Below are 17,742 nucleotides of genomic sequence, written 5' to 3'. Positions count from 1 at the left end.
CCACACATTTCTGCAGTGAAAATCCCAAATGGGAAGCTACAGACACTGCCATTGCAGGGATGGCACGTCCCAGTCTCACAGCTTTTGGCACTCAGTCTCCAAAGGCCTGCATGGGCACCCAGCACTTTGCAGGGTGGGCTCTTACCCACCCCCAGCCCCAGGAAGGTAAAGGGGAGCCTTTTTTTTTCCTTTCTGCTTCTTTTTTATTCTTTTCCTTTTTTCTTATTTTTTTCTTTTCCCCTCCCTGTGATCGTTGAGCCGCTCCGACGTGAATTTATGTGTGTAATCATCTGTGTTGTAATTGGCAGCCTGGCATATGAGTCACTAACCAAATTAACTGAAGTTTCCTTTGGGGAAAAATGTAATCAGTTACTACACTCAGATACATTGCACCAAATTAACTCTTGCTGTTTGTCGGGGTTGGGGCTGAGCTGCCTGATGGTTTCCTTCCCCAAAACACAGGGGAGGAGGTCAAGAACAGAGAAGGGTCAAAAGCCCCAAGGATGGAGATTTCTTTCTCAAATAGCTCCTAGAAAGTAATTTACAGTAGTTTCTACCCTAAGAATTCAAAAATCACAAATAATATCTGCCCCATATGAGGAGACTGACTTTAAAATCAGTAAGATGGAAAAATACATGTTTTGCTTGTTTGGGGCATTTAGTGCTTCACCATGTGAGCTTATGTTTGCAACTCAAATTATCAGACCTCTACTTTCAGTGGGAAAGCAAGCTGAGATATTCATGGAATCACATGGTTCAAGAAGCTGGAGCTTTAAAAAAAATCCACTATTGCAGAACTAAGAGTAAGCTGGTCAGAGTTAGCAACACAGCACTTGTTTGGTTTTTGTCTGCACTGAAATCTATTCAGTGCCCAAATCTAAGCAGCACTGTGCAAATAACTGATAATAACTTTTTGTTTTGTTGTCTGAATTAAAGAAAAAAATCAGAAAAACTTTAAGTGAAATATTTGATTTGATTTGAAACGAAATGTCAACCTAGAAATATTTTTCTCTAAGAAAAAAATCTGATGCTTAAATTTAAAGTATCTTCACCTTTCAAGAGTTTCTTCCCCAAGTCTGGTAAATAGATCCAGCTGAGCTTGATCTGCAACTGTCAGAATAAAAAATATTCTACTAAACAGGTCAGAGGGGCTGACCCAAGAGATCTGGTCTAGTGGGTGACTGAGGTGATGGAAGACTCAGAGAAGTGATAATTGCTGCTTTACAGTCTCAGGGGAGCTTTACAGCTATACAAACATGTAGGTACCAATCTCCAGTTTCAGCATCCAGAGCTTTGGTATCTGAAATTTTTGGCTTTCACTTCTTGAGGAGTGTAGAACTTCTCGCTGAAGTGTTGGTGGAAGGTAAATCCTTTAACCAGCATGAAGGGATGTGAAAGGAGGGAATGGTGACTGAGGCACCAGGACAGTTTCCAGGAGCACCCTCCAGCCTCATCCTGGGACATCCAGCCACAGCCTCCTGGACAATTAAGATTTTCTAGTGTCTTCTGTGTAGGAATGAACTTGGCCAGCTAGAGAAGAATGATGTGTGGAGCCCTGTGGAAGAGGGAGGAGGAAGGCTGCTGGAAGAACATAACCAAGCTGGGCAAAATCTGTAATTCAGGCACAAACCCCCCATATTGCCCAGGGGATGCCCTACAGCTGCTGGAGGTATAAGGAGAAGATTTAAAAAATTTGGCCCTTGCTCCCACTGAAGTCAGTCCGCTGGTGCAGTGCAACTGAAGTCATGACACCTGTTTTTATTTTAACCTTAAACTCTCTTCAAAAAGACTCTCTCTGAAAAGATGTGGGGTTTTTATTTTTTCCCCTTTATTTTCTTTCATTTTTGCCCCTGAAGAAATACAGCACAGGTGTCTCAGTACCACTGTGATTCTTTACCATGACTCTGACTTCTGAGTACACTAATATTTCCTTTCTTTTCCATGTTTTCAATTTTTTTCTTCATATATTTATTTTAATAGCTAGAACAACCTATTTTTGCAGTTGGAAGAATGCAAAATTCAATTTATCTCACAGAACACCTAAAATGAATTCAGGCAGAAAGGGGGTGGTGGAAGATTTAGGTCCTGACTGTAAGCTTTTGACTGGAGCCATTTGTCATTTTGCTTCACGGATTGGAGCAATGAAGGTTTTATAGCATGAGCCCTCAGAGTGACAGAGCTGGATGTGATTTCCCACTGTTGTGTAGGGTTTCCTTTCCCAGGCCTTCACAAGCAGCCTGTGCAAATCCATAGCTGCCTGAGGCTGGTGTGGGGAGAGGTTGGGATGGACACAGTCCTACTCTCATCCTCTGTCCTCGGGGTGGAATCACTGGGATCACCTGGGCTGTCCATGGGTACCAACATCCCGCACACAGCACATTCCTGGGAGCTGCTCCGTGCTCTGACTCAGGTCTGCAGGATGGTCCCTGCTGTTAGTGCTGCAGAAATCAGGGGAAATCACTTCCTGGAGGTGTGTTCGGTGCTGGAATCAGGTGAAGCCGAATTGGGTGTTCATTCCAATCTCATAGGGCACTGTCTGGGATCACAGGGCTGAATAATCCTTTCCAGGGATTCTGTCACTCTCTGCCTCCTGCTAGCTGCTGGCAGCATTGCCAGCCAGGAGGATCAGCCTGCTGGGGCAAAGAACCAGCCCTAACAGAGGCTGTGGAGTCTGGCTTTAGTGGGGATGTGGAGCACAGGGCTGGCCCTATCTTCATGGTGCCACCAGAAATCCTCTTTGGCAGAAGCCTTGGAAGGAGCAGGTGTTGAGGGTGAGTTGGCTCTTTCAGCCAAAGCAGAACTTCCCTGAAATGCCTTTTCAATGGAAAATGGGGCACAGAGAGCAGCGATGCTGCGATGGTGGGGATGCTTTTTGGCTGCTGTAGGAGTGGGGGGAGCTGGGTGTGCAGACTCCTGATCCTTCCAGTCACTTTCCACAAGTCTCTACTTGTCAACACCCCCTTTCCCAAAGTTATTTATCTTCCTGTCTCTTGCTGAGGGCTCTTGGATCCAAGCGCGCTGCATTAGTTCGCACCTGCCACATAAACCACAGCGCTGTAATGAGTGGGTGGGCTTCACTGCTCAGAGCTCTGCTCAGCTGGGGTGGGGATCCAGGCTCTTCTCTGCCAGGCAAGGGGACAGCAGGAGGGCAGGGCTGGGTCAGTGGGAGCTCTGGAGTGGCTGCAGGGACACCTTTCTGCCTTGGCCCTTCACAGGAGGAGGGGAGGCACAAGGACAGCCAGCTTCAGCCCACTGACACAGCTCCTTCCTTCCTCTGTCACTGTCCCCACACATCACTGCAAAACGAAGCACCCCAAACCTTCCCCTTCCACTCAGTGCAGGGGATGGAGGCAGAGGCAGGAAACAACAAGGACATGCCTGGGAAATGCTCCGTTGCTAGCACAGCCTCTGTCGTGCTGCAGCTTCCAGCCTGCTCTGTCTGGGTGTTTGTCAGGACGTGTGTGATGCCCTGGGCTGTGTGGGGACAGGGATGCGCCACATGATCCTGCCCAAAGTGGCTGCAGTTTCCCTTCTCCTCAGCCACTGAGTTATTAGAATTATGCCAGAGCTGCAGAAAGATCTTTGAGATGTCAATTGTAATCGATGCAAGGCAAAATTTGCACTTGGAGTGGTATAAATAGTGCATAAATATCCTTCTTGCTGTCTGCGCTGAGGTGAGTCTTGTCTTCAGAGCTTCCACTGTTTTTATTGCCTTTCCCCCCTCCCTTCACAATACTGAATTGACTGACTTTATCTTGGCACTTTCTGTGTCTTGCCAAAAGAACAAACTCAAAATAGCTTTCCAGGGTGCATTTTGGATGCTTTTTTTTCTGTGCCACTGAAAGAAGAGATGGTTGTTCCAAAGAATGCAATTTATTTTACCCACTTTCATCTGAGTTTATACATGGGCCATTAGCTGCCAGCTGAGTGGTAAACACATAAATGGTGGAGGTAATGCCTACATCTTGGATCCACTTGCTCCAAAAGCTTTTCCCTTCTCCCTAGCTGTGGTTATGAGCTAGCAAAACTCACTTAAACCTTTTCCACTGGCAGAATTAACTTCCATTAATGTTATGAGTGCTTCAGGCAAAAGAGCATTAGTCTGTTACACCTCCTCTGAGAGGCCTCCTCTGCGGGGTTGAACAGGTTGAATGACAAAGCAACCATTGAAAAACCTCTCTGAAGATCTTTCACCAAGAAGGGGGAGTTTTGTAGCGAAGTTGTTTGGGAAGTGGGAAGTCTCAGTGCACTTCCCAGATCTTCAGGAGTCTTTTGGCATCAATCTGGAATCTGCAATCTCTGGCTTTTCTGACCCTCATCTTTTTTTGTAGCACCTTGTTCCTCTGGAAAAGGCTACTGGTGAGCTGTGCTGGGGGCTTGGTGGTGGAAAATGGAATCCTTAATCTCCCTGAACTCTGATGGTTTGGGTATGAAAAAGGAGGTAACACCTCTCCCTTCTTGTGCCTTCCCTGCCCTAATTTAGAGTGGGAGAGCTGACCTCAAACACCAACATAAAGTGCAGCACAAATGTGAAATGTAAATCATTTTCAGCTCTTTGCAATCTCTTGTCTTAACTGGTATTGGTGCAGTGGCTGCAATCTCATCCTGCACCTTTGTAGGTTGGGTTTCTCTGCAGGTCTCAGTGAATTTCTGCATAGTTCCAAGATCCTCAGGAACAGGCAGAGCCCATTTTATTTAGTAATGGAGTAGGTTGTGAACAGGTCTGTTGTTGAAGCATTTATTGTTTTTCAACTTAAGTTATGGTTTCATATAAATAATATATGTAGCTAGTCAATGCTTGGGAAATGCATTCTTTTCCTTGTGAAATATTTATGGACTTCAGTGCCTACTAAGTACCCAGTCAATTTTGAGAATACAGCTCTAGTGAGAAGGCTAGGTTGCCTTTAAACTTGGCCAGGGTGGGACAGACCTGTTAGCTGAGAGACACTGGAAATCTGATTTTTTATCTATTGATTTGCCCCCTCCTTCCCGCTCTCTGTGTGGGGTCTGTCCATCCCCCCTCAGATTTGAAAATGGAATTGATATTGGTGGAGTTTTTGTACTGACAGAAAAGACAATGGAATCCTCCATGTCAGTAGGGAATGTGTATGGTATGACCTGGTAAAAATTATAATTCTTACTGAAATAGAAATCTGCTGGGATTTTCACCTGTCAATCAAATAAAAAAAAATATTGGAATATTTTCTATAACAAATTATAACCTCCAAAATGCTGTCACTATTCACATGTGGTGCTATTTCTCCCAGTGTAGAACTCCCATATGTGGCTTCTGCATTTCTCACATCTCCTGAGGGAAAATGAGAATTAGCCCAGATAGGGATTTACTGGTGGGATAGTCCAGTATGATTTGGGATCATTTGGGACTCCCTGGGAGCTCTCCAGCCTGGGCAGGGGTGTTCCCATGGAAGAACTGCTGTGATTTAAGACACAGAAACCCCATGCTCAGCCTTTACCTCAGGTAATAATTCAACCTCCCAATTCACTGCTGGGAACAGGGCTCTTAGACTGGATGACAAGACTTTGTAATACATGAGACTTCAAACAAGTGGACACCTGAATTTTATTTTGGGGTTTTTTTTCCCCAAGAAATCAGCTCATCAGCACTTGAAGCAGGGCTGTAGTGGTGGTGAGCACTTTGAAGTACAGGAGCAGAGATGGCTGAAAATCTGCCATGATGGAATTCAGCCCTGAAAAAAACCACCCTGAACCCAACAACTTGCAAATCTGTTTGAACCGATTCGAGTCAGTTAATAAATAATAATTTATAATAATAATAGTAAAAAATTAATTTTTTCTTAGTATTTTTTTTTATTGTCCAGCTCTGACTCCTGCAGGCAGCACTGGCACAGACCAATGACAAGCTGCTTTTGCAACACTTGCTGCAGCTTCCTGCTCTGGTGACCTGTGAATGGGTGATTTTCTCTTTTATTTTTCCTTCTTCTTTTTTTTTGCTTAATAAACAGCCCTCACATATCTGTCTGAAACCCACACCATTAAAGCCTTAACTCAGCAATCTAAAATGACATATTTTTTTCCCCCTTACCTACATGTCAAACATCAGCCTCAGTAATAAATATTCCTATTTTAGATGTATATTTTTATGCCTTTATCCCAGATTTTCAAGGCTAAGGGCTTCAGTGTGAGATCCTTGCTGCATGTTTAACAAACAAATAGTGAAAAATACGGTATGCTGATGTGGAGATTATTATACATAAATCATTGAAAAATGCTGTTTTTGAGAGGAGAGAATCACAAAAAGAGTCATTGACCTGAATAAAAGAAGCTCAGCTGTACTCCAGAGAATTTGCCATTTTCAATACATGTTAGTGCTTGCTAACAATTGTAATTTATTAATCCTGTTCTTTCTTCTTTTCCTCCATACTTGCACATTTGATTTTTACTGTAAGCAAGAATTGTATTTATTTTCTAAGAGTGCAAATTGATCTTGTGGTCACTGATAAACACTAAAAGCTACTTGATAGTCAAGATAATCTCTCAAAAGACCCATAACCAAAGTAGGTAGAAAAGACCTCCTCGCTAGATCATTCAATTTTAATATTTCTAAGAGAAAAAGCAGTATTTGCATCCTGAAACAGAGCCAAGGATATTCTGGCCTGATTTGCAGGTCATAACTCTCCTCATGGTCTGTTTGGAAACAGAAGCTCCCTGCCTTGTGCAAATTGATGGAGCTCTGCTGCCCCAAATGAAATACAGCCAGCTCTGCTGATACACTCCAGGATGTAGAGCAGGGAGAGGATTTTTTTCATAATCTCTGGAAAACCAGGATGTCTGTTTTGCTATTTAAATGGGAGCTGAACCCTTGGAAATTATGTCTCTCATGCAGAGAAACCAGAAACAGCTTAAAGAGCCCAGGTATCTTATTTTAACCTCCATATCAAGTGTATCTGTAATGCAGAGCTGTTTTTCAGGAGTTTTCAGGTCCCTGCTTCCACCCTTGGCATCCCAAAGCTCCCAGCTCCATTCAGGGATTGCCAAACATGAATTCATGACTACAGATACCTGCACGTGCCTACCTGCACCAGCAGATGAGATTGGCTTTCTCCTCATGTCTCTGTTTTCCACATTTTTTGAGTATTTTATACAGCCAGAATTCTGCAAAGGAAAGGACAGCAATTAAACAGAGTCCACGGTGAGGTAATCTTACCTCAGTAAATACCCAGCTCTGATTTGTAAGCACCAGATGTCTGTGTAAAATGGAAGTTTTCTCTCTCCCAACACTTCTTCCAGGTACCTGTAGAATTGTCTTTGAATTCAGCTGCAGTCCCAGCACCACATTTTGTTCTATTTAACAAATGTTGACTTTTTTTTTTTTTTAATAAGAGCTGTTTTCTTCCTTTGACAGGTACTCAGAATTTGTCTGAGGAGGTTTTTTTGAGGTCTTCTTTGAGTGTGTTGTAAATGTACTGACAGAAGGAACTGGGTATTTAGCTGATCATTAACTCTTGGGTTTTCCCTCATTTTCAGAGAGCCACTCTCTCTGAAGATGGTCTGTGATGTGTCTGCCAACTCCACTCAAATTCTAAATCTTACTCAGTTTTAAATCTTACTCAGGTTCAGTAAGTCCTGTGCAAAACTTAGGTCTTCTTTAGTCTGGAGATTGTTTTTTCCCTGTTATGTGACCAAGATGAGGTCCTTGCTTGCTGGAACACCAATCTCTCCCCACTGCTCCTCTTCAGTGCCTGTGAAAAGTATTGGGAGAAGAAAGAGATGAAATAAACCTGCATGCAAAGAGAAATAATCAGGAAATATGTGTTATATTTCTGCCATATATTTTAGTAAAATCTTAATGTGGACACAAGAGTACCTGTCTTTGTAGATAAATTTCTGTATTCTTAGCATTTATTGAATCAGCAATGTCCCCATCCATTATGTAACAGGAGCAGCTGGTCAGCCTTTCATGTGATGTACAGTTTCCTTTCCTCCTCATAGTAATGATAGAAAAATGCCATTATTCTTCAGCACCTTTCAGCTAATGTTCAGATTTCCATCCTTACTTCTATGTAAATGCAGACTCTGATTTAGAAGAATTAGCTTTAAGTAAAGCATTATTTTATACTGCTGGGTTGGGAAAGAGCTTCTTTCCAAAAGGGAACTTGAACAAGTTAAAGAAACTTTTGTCAGCATCATCTCTCCCGTGTGCCTGAACAGTTTTGGAAAGAGGGATCTAATTATTGGCCTCAAAGAAAGTGAGCTAAAAGTCTGTATTTTACAATCCTGCTCTCCAGCATAGGTACCTCTCTGATCCTCTGAGAGAAGCTGTCACAGCCTCCCTCAATTTTGGGACACCAGAGGATTCTTTAGCACATTTGCAGATTATGCCTTCCTTCACATCTCTCTGGATTTATTTATTTATTATGAATGTTGGGGAAAATTTGACTCCAGCAAAAATTTGATGTTGGCGATTTGAAACCTTTCTGGATGAGAACTCACTTCTTTCCACTCGCCCAAACCCACAGAGGTTTGGGGTCCTTCAGACCACAGTGAGGAGCAGTCAGTGGCTGAAGGGAGTAGCTACAGAGCTGCAGCAAAGGGATCATCTGCTCCCAACAGTGCAATGACCTTGCACAATTCCTGCCAGTTTCTCTGCAAGACTAGGAACAAATAAAAATCAACAGCCAGCAGAAGGCAGAGCAGCAGCCCAGGGACCTTTCCAGTGTGGGCTTCTGCCATGCTTCTCTAAATGATGGTTTCATGTAAAGAACTAAACATCTTTTATTTTCTATTAAACAAGCAAACAAACCCAATGACACTTTTTGGGAAATTGTTGGAGTTTGGGACCTGATTCACAGCCTGGTAAGAAAAATGCTTTTTATTCTGTGTGTATTGGGTTTTTTTGGATTTGGTATCAGTGGCAGCCCCAAAGTGGGGCAGATGTTAAATGTCTGCTATCAGACCAAGGGCTTCCTTCTAGACTGCTGAGTAAAGCTGGCTGGAGAGCAAAACATGTTTTACCTAAAAAGGGGAAGTTTTAGAATATTTGTCTCATCAAAATGAAAATAAAGCTGCTTGTTGAAGGAAGAGCAAGTGAGCAAACAGGTTCATCTCACAGCATGCCAAAGCCTGGTGCTGAGGATATTTCTATAGGATTTAGGACACCAGGGTCCATGTTTATGGTCTAAAACACCTCCTTGAGTGGGATCAATGTGTTGAGCACAGTTGCTCCTCTTAGATGGGTTCTGACTTCATAAAAATCCCATTTCTTGGGGCAGAGGAGAGAGGATGACCCTAAGGTTGGGGTATTTGCAGTGGCTGCAGGAAGACTCTGTCAAATCCTTGCTCTGCTTTATTTGGAGCCAGCTCAACCTTTCCTGTATCACATAGTGTAAGTCCACATCACCAGGGAATGTGCTGACCACTGGGCTGCTGGCTGTGCTGGGATCCTTTCCCAATCAGTTTTGTCCATCAGTCTCAAGCTGAGCAGGAAGATTCTTCCCAGAAAGCGTTTTGTGCAAATGATGTGTTTCCCACAAAACATTTCAGTTCTGAGAAATCAGGATTTTCTTTCCCCCTGCCCCACAAAAGAATGGAAAAACCCAAACCCCTCTTGTTGGAAAATGCCTAACACCAGCACTGAGCTCTGATGAGGTCAATTGCCCGCTTGCCTCCTTCCAGCATTTGTGTCTTTCTATTTCAAAACAGTTTGAGAGCTGCTCTTCTGGCAGGAAATTGCAAAAAAGCCAAGGCTGCATTTAAATTCAGCTGCAGCTTGCACCGAGGGCAGTTTTGAAATAATCTTTATATAGAAGATGTTGTCTCAACTACCTATTGAGCACATTGAACCTCCCCCATGCCTAATCTCCCTGCTTTGCACAAAACATAAAATTTATCTCATAAACACCAGAACCAGTACCTAAGAAAGAGGCCTGGAAAAAGAAGCTTTAGTAATAGAAGCAGTAAGACCATCCCAGAGGGACTTTCACTGTCACATGATGAATAACTGGGAATGTGTATGCTGAGAAGGGAGGGAAGAATTGATAAAGGGGTCAGGGAGGTTGAAAACACAGATTTTATTTGCATTAGAAATGTGACCACTATAAGCAACATGTCCAGGGAGCAGCTTTCCTAGCCAGCTGATTACTGGTTGTATTCCTACCTCTGCTGCTGGTCTCTTGAAGGGTTCTCAGATAAATAATCTTCCCCTTTGTGCTTCTGTTTCCTTCACTGTAAAGTGCTGTCAGTGGTGTTTGTTGCCTTTGTGAAGCACTTTGAGATCCCTGGGCAAAAGGGAGGTATTTGAGTTGTTGTTAGTTCCAAAAGGGGAAAAGCTGTAAAACTGAGGTCTGAAGTCATCTTCATATTTCTGTCTTTTTCCTCTTAGTAATATTTTATCTTTTGGGAAGAAACTACTGATTGCAAACTAATGAGCTTGGAAGTGACTTCTGAGTCAACAGTGAAACCTTCTTGTGACTGAGTTGTGTGCAGGTGGATGGAAAGTCATTTCCAGGGGAGAGAGGGTGACAATTCTCTGTGAATCCCACAGGAAAGCTGGGTCAGGGTCAAGCCAGGGATGCTGAGCTGAGAGTCAGAAGTTCAGATCTCTCACCAGGCCTGTGCCAAAACTGTCCTGTGGCTGATTTCTCCTGGCACAGGGGCTGTCCTGGGCTACATCTCCTCTCTGTGTACTGCAGATCCCCAGCCCTGGGCACGTACCCACTCTGCTCCCTCCTTCAGGTCATTGCAGCTTGTGCTTGTGCCATGGTCAGGCACTCATGGGAGGCAGTGCCCATCCTCAGAAGCTTTTCTGTGCACAGCCAGGGCAGGCACAAACAAGAAATGTGTTTTGTTCATGTGTAAAACCGGACTGAAACACAGATAAGGTGCATTAAATAGAAATCATATCATATAATAAAAGTCCTCCACATTTTTGCCATTTCTATACATGAATTACTGCATTTAGGTCACAACAAAAAGAACAATTCATGCCTTGGAGCCCTTGTTACTATTGCCATGGGCCTCACAGCAATCAATAATACAGCCAAAGCAGCTGTATTTGGAGACATTGTTCTGCCATTTGATTCCTAAACAGATTTTTCATGACCAAATTAGAGAATGAAACAAATGACTATTCAAGAAGGCTTGTTATTGAATGAGGTTCTATAGTCCAGTGCCACAGCTTAAGGTCCATATGGAAGCCCAGCTGAGAAATCCAGCACTGCTTTATCAGCAAAGCTTCAAATATTTACTGAGAACAGAAGTCAAATGGGAAGGACTGTCTGATCTAAGCTATGCATGCATGTAACTACCCAAAGCATGAAAACAACATTTTTTTTCTCAATTTTTCTTGCTGTATGGGTGGTCCCCAGTGTTATCCATAAATAATCTTTTTTTTTTTTTTAAACTTTGTAAAGGATAAAGAGGATAATAACCGTACCAGCTTCACCAGCCCGTGGAGAGAACAGCTGAAGAGAACATGTGAAATTGCTGTGATGAATAGCAGGAGAGGGGAAGGCTTCTTGCAGTGAGAGAGATCTAAGCAGCACATCAGGCCAGGAGGCAAACTGAGAGAAAACTTTTTTGGATGTAACCAAAAGTACAGGTAGGTGGCTAGGATTGAATTAGGGGTGGTGTGTGGTGTTAAAGAACAGAAAGCCAACAGGTTCTCTGTGTGAAAGAAAACCCAAGAAAAATGAATGCATCAAAATACTTGATTTAAACCTTGTCTAAATTAAGGAAGAAACACTAAAGTGCTGTTCCAAAGAAAGAGCTTGAACTCAATCATAGAAAAGAGATTCTAAAACAGTAACAGAGAACCCTCCTCCTCTTTAGAGACGCTGAAAGAGAAAATAGCATGTGCCTTTCTATTAAAAACGTGTCTTTCCAAGGAGAAAAGGCTTGAAACCTGAATACTTCAAAGACATTAACCCCAGTGTGCTCTAGTTAACTCTTGCAGTGATGGGCAACAATGGTGGTGTCAGAACACTTGAAAACAGTGACCTGGAAACCTCTGTTTCAGAGGCAAGACCAAGCTGTTCTGTCTGCTACTGAGCACTTTCCTGATGTGAAGATGGGTTATGTGCAAACCACACCTGCAGCATCCCAGCCTCCCCACTGCCCTCAGGATCTGTGAAATCCAGGCAGCTCAGCCCAAGGAGGTACATGCTGATGAGCCCCTTCAGCTGCAGATGCCTCTGGAGTGTTGGCAGGACTTGCCAAGCTTTAACCTGCTTCTGGCCACACAACACATTCACCTTGTGAAGGCCTCAGGCGGGTTTGATTCTGCTACCAGCACCAATCCAAATGTTAAAGATCAGCACATTGTATAAATATTAACAGAATTTCAGGACAACAGCTAGCAGGGAAATGCTGCCATGTGCTGAGATTTCTTCCTGATCTGTAGCTGTCAGTGGTGTGAGCTTGTGTCAGCAGCTTCTTCTCCATTTCACTAATGACAGCTGTAAACCTCCTCTATCAACAAGCTGGCTTAAGCCATGACATGATTGCCTTTGCTGTCTCTGTACACTTAGCAATCTCTTCCTCCTGCTCAGTGCTTTGGAAGCTCACATACATCATGGTGGGGCACTGACTCTGCTGCTGGCTTAGTGATGAACAAATGTCAGGAAAGAAATGGTAACAGGAGAAAGCCTGGAAAAAACATTTTCCATCAAAGGCACTAGAAAAGTGCAGGAGAATCTTTCCTCAGGTTGTTTAACAGCAGTCAGTACAATGTTGTTTGGGTCATTCTTGAACTCAGGTTTCCTCAGGCAATAAACATGGAAAGTTACTTTCCCATTGGAATATTGGTGGAGTTTGTGTAGGTGACAGTGGGGCCAGTCCTGGGCTGGAATTTCAATGCATTTCATCCTCTCTTTAAGAAGCCTGAAACTTCTGGGTAAGTGCATTACCAGAAGAGGTATCCATATACCATTCACAGAAAGTATTATGCATTTCAGAATACACTTGATTTTTAAGTAGTTCTTGAACTCCCAAGTACTTAAATCACTTCTGAAAGTAAAATAGTGACTCTTGAGTCAGAAGCTTTTGAAGGTATTATCCTCTGTGTTTTCCAGTCATGTTCCTCTTCAAGCACTGAAGTGATTTTTAAAGGCACTGATCACCCACTGGTTGTGTTGCTGTTCCTGGCAGTTGTGAGCAGTCAGCACCTCTGGAGAAGCTGAGAAGTTTGGTGCCTTAGTTCATTTGCCTGGATTTTAAAACTGTGGCCTCTGCTTTTATGGACTTTTGAGACAGGTGAAGTTGATAAAGTGAACAATAAAAAAAGTGCAGCAGAGCATTAAAAATCAGGAAAGATGATGAGAAGAGATTGCGGCCAAGATTAAAAGACAGGATTTCATTGGGATGTTTTCCTTATGCCAAGACTTCCTTTTTATTGCCCTTTTTTCCTTCATGTGGAGTTGCACTGGAAAAGCTGCATCCTGACTCTCCCCCACCCCTGTATTTTATCATGGTCAGTGATGCACATCCCTGTAAAAAGCACGTCAAATATATTTGTGGTTAAATGTCACCTGGCTTGGTAGAAGCAGAAGCCTCAAGTACAGGGCTTGTAGGAATGAGTCATTTTATAATGTGCAGTCTCTGCAGCTCCCCCTTGTCTGGACCTGTCCTCCTGCTGAACCCAGCCAGGGCCTGTCCCTGAAGTCCCTTGTGAGCTGGGCTGGAGGATTTGTGCCTCAGCACCCTGCACTGGTGTCCTGGCAGCACTTCTGCCCTGGGGCTGCTCTCTGCCTGCAGCTCCTCCTGCTCCCACTCCTCTGAGGCTCTGCAGGGTTTCATGGTTGATTTTGGAGGTCTGGACAATCCTGCTGCTTTGGAGCTCCTAAGTTAAACAAGGTCAGACCTGGTTAGTTCTCGGATGGAGTGACCTCCAAGGAAAACACAGGTGTTAACCTGCGGGAAGTGTGATGGTGATTTGGGAGGTGGCTCAGTTCCCTCACTCAGGATTGAATTGGTCTCTCCAGGGCCAGAAAGTGCAGAACTGGCAGAGATGACAACTTCCAAAGGTCAGGGAAGGATGGAAAACCAATGTCTGTTGTTTTCTTTGCAAGGGCATGAGGAAAAGTTCCTGCCCTAGAAACAAGGGACCTCTGGTGTGATTAAAGAAGTCAACAAAACTCTGCTTCTTTAAAACTGGGAAATCACCCTTTGAAAAGATCACACATACGGGATTCCAGGAGGTCAGAAAACACCTTTAGGCTGCAGATTCTTTTTGCAACAGGTCTCCTAATATCTCTCTTCTACTCATGGTGCATTCCCTGCCCACAGGATCAGTCTGTGCAGTGCTAAAACAGTGAAAATGGATGGGACAGCTTCTGCCTGCCTTCCTCACACTGCTGATCTAAGAACAGTTCTCCATTATGTGAAAGGAGGAGAATAGCTACTGAAAGGCTTTTCATCCCCACCAGGATTAAAGCAATTACTTCCTGTTCAAGGCCAGTTGTTTCAAGTGCCACTTAGAAGAGGTATAGGAGCAGTCAGGTCTGTTGGAGACCCAATACAATCTGTGGCTTGTCTTAGATTTTCATGTAACAGGTTAACTTGGAATGAAATCCTCATTTTTGTCTCATCAAAATCAGTTTGCTCTTTCATCGTTTTAGGTCAAACTTTCTTTTTGCTTAGCACTTTTTCTAATTGCCCAAGTAGTCATGGATGAGAGTTCCTGAACATCAATCTTTCCACCTCTTTGGACTCTTTCCTATATATTACATCTGGCTCAAAGCTTCAGCTCTTTATATGAGAAAAGATGCTGTGGTTCCTTCCACTAAAGCTGGACACTGATCTCACTAACATCAGATTTACTCCTGTGAAATACCTTTCTCAAATCAGCATGTTGTTGCAATAACATGGCCTAAGGTGAAATCTACCTTTAGGGTAGATTTTCTTCTTCACGAAGGAGAACTTTTTCAGGACTATTGCTGATATTCCTCACCTGCACAGTCTATTGATCATTAATTTATTGCATCTTTCTGTGGGACAGTGCTGAATGCATGCTGGATTATGAAGTATTGAGTCACTGCTCATTACTGATTTATTGAAGCCTGTAGTGGGAACAGAACAAAACAGTGCTAAGCCTGTTTGAAACTAAAGTCAAATGATTGGAAAGCATATGCTCAATGTGAGTGCCTCTTTAAATGCTGTCCCAACAGAAGGATGGATTTTACATCCTTAAAGATTTTGCCTTAAATCATAGGGATCATTATTCAGGGTTTGTGTCACTGAATCAGTAGCAACGAGCTATTTCTGATCTCCCACTGATGGCACTTCCCCTGCAGACAGGCACTTGGGTGCTCCATCTCATCTGCTGCTTCTCTTGGTTAGTGCTGCAGCTCTTCATGCACATTTTTGCCAGTTGCAGCTGGAATTGCCACTTCCTACTTGAGAGGAGAAGGGGGGAGCAAGTACAATTTTTAGATTTTTTGTGGGTTTAGGCATCTTCATGACAGCTTTACTGAGTTTGCTCGTATTATGCTCTTCCTGGCATTTCCTCCTTTTGAAGTCATTAAAACCAATTTCATATTTATAAATAAAGTGTCCTAATGCATCTAATATATGATGAGGTCTGGCTGCTGCCTGTTTTTCTTTTTAATGTTTACGCCAGGTGCCTCTTGCTTTCAAGGAACTAAGCAATGAATAAATTTAACAGATATTTATTTTAATTAGCCCCCAAAGAGCTAGCAATGAAAAACACTATCAGAAACATTCTAGTGCTTTAGAAAATATAAGACTTCTTCACAAAGCCTCTACACAGAATTACAGAACAGCAATAAAATCAGCACTTGCATGCAGAAATAGATTGTTTACACAGGGATCTCTTATGAACTGGCATTTATTATGATTAACTTCTAATCACACAGACATTTCCACACATGCATCTGAGCAGAGCCACTGAAATCAGTGGGACAACTCTGCTGCCTGACATTAGGTACAGGCATTAAAGTTTGTGGCATTAGAACTCCATTTGTGTGTATCTCTAAGAGCTTTGCCTTCTCTCAGAAGGGGGAAGGAAAATTTATATTCCAGATTGGTGTAATTACTGTAGGACATACAATATTGGCAAACTAGATTCTGTGAATGTCTGCAACATTTCAAAGTAGTTTAAGATAGAGGCTAAAGGCTGACAGTTTCTTATTCTGACTTACATTCTGCCCCCTCTGCTTTTGATTCTACATTCAGAGCTGCCACAAGAATGTCAGCACTGCAATAAATATGCATTTATGTAGCACCTTTTTTTTTGAAGTTTTCTAAACACTTTACAGACAGCCCTTTATATTCAAAGATCTCAAAGTATTTTAGAAATCTCTGTTAGTATTGTTTTCTTCCTGCAATTGGTGTGTTTCCAGGAGAGTGACTGATCCAGGAGCCAGTGCTTTCAAATTAGCTATATTAGAATTCTCCTACAAAAATTTTCTCCAAAAGGTCTCAAGTGTCTCTGAGGGAAAAAAATAAAGTTTTTACTTCCATCTTGAGTGCGCTGGTATAGGCAGGATTACACAGGGCTAATAAACCTCATGTGTGAGGAAAATTCCTATCAACAAGACACACAGTAATTGTGTCTACCCTATGGCTGGGATATTGGGAAGAAAATCCAAGAATCCTGTCTCCAAAGCTGTTGTAGGTAGATCATGGGGTTGAGGGATGAAGTAATTCTGCACTGACTCTCTCCCACAGGTCAGTTTTACACGTGGCTTTGGGGGAGACTGAATGTACATTTTGGAGTCTATTTTTTGTGTCTGGTTAATCTGGGTTGCAGCTGAATTATCCCCAGGATGTCCAGATGATAGAGCAGGGTGCGTGCCTCCTGAAATATCCTCAAAACCTGGAGCACTGGGCAGGGGAGAGCAAGGACCTGCACACGGATCTACAGGAGCCAGCCTGCAGTGCTGCAGCCTGTCCCTTTGGCAGCTGATGCTCTCAGGTGGCACATCCCAGGATCCACAGTCCTTCATTCAGGACTCACAATCCTCAGGTAATGGAGTGTTCAGGGTCATCCCATTGTAGTGATCCAATCCCTGAAACAGCCAGCTGAGGAGAAATCCTCCCTCGTTTCCCCACATGGATATTCCTTCGTTAGAGACCACTATAAAGCTACAGAAATACTCTCTTCCAGCAACATATTCCCCATAATGTTGTTATGGGAAGTGCCTTAAAAGTGGCAATCAATTCTTCTTTGAAGTCATTAACAACCAAAATCGAGTGCAGGAGTCGGCGTGAGAGGGCTGGAAACACGAGAAGATTTAAAGTGTATCTCTTACATGTGCTCCAGCAGAGAGGAGGGAAGAGATCCAATTGCTTTCTTACCCTTGGAATTTCTCTGTTGGTTTTAATAGTCTGATACCCTAATGACAAACTCCACACACACTCTGGGGTATGTTCTCAGCTTAATCCACGGGGATCCATGTCTGTAATACTCATTAACGTCAAGGAGCGTTAGGAGGAACATAAATCTTTGCTCACTAAGATGTGAATCTAGACTCTGATGTTCACCATACAGCATCAGCTGCTGACTGAAGAATAAGAGGAATTCCAGCACCTAGAAAGTCTCCTTGAGAGTTCCTAGACTAAACAATCAATCCAGCCAAAAAAAATCAGGGATGAAATTTCTACTCACACTTTTGGTTCAAAACACCAGCTGTGATAGAGAGTGATGCATATCCTACGGGCAGGCTCCGGCTCACACAGGATGTCCATAAAATCCCTGTGAATCCCCAGCCGGCTAGACAAGCTCTCTAGTTCCACCAGAAACCC

General features: G+C 43.1%; 1 protein-coding gene across 1 annotated transcript in view; it reads left to right on the top strand.

The window, feature by feature from the left end:
* The window catches only part of MYL10 (myosin light chain 10), a 75,198-nt gene that overhangs the window by 17,025 nt on the left and 40,431 nt on the right, over positions 1–17,742 (top strand). Inside the window, exon 5 of the mRNA XM_086859102.1 lies at positions 11,391–11,578. The gene's annotated coding sequence lies outside the window, so the exon portion shown is untranslated. The remainder of the gene's footprint in view (positions 1–11,390; positions 11,579–17,742) is intronic.

Source organism: Cyanistes caeruleus, chromosome 21 (assembly GCF_971803275.1).
Source record: "Cyanistes caeruleus chromosome 21, bCyaCae1.hap1.1, whole genome shotgun sequence".
Classification (NCBI taxonomy): Eukaryota; Metazoa; Chordata; class Aves; order Passeriformes; family Paridae; genus Cyanistes; species Cyanistes caeruleus.
The sequence above is the reverse complement of the archived record's forward strand: the minus strand, read 5'-3'. Positions and strand labels throughout refer to the sequence as shown.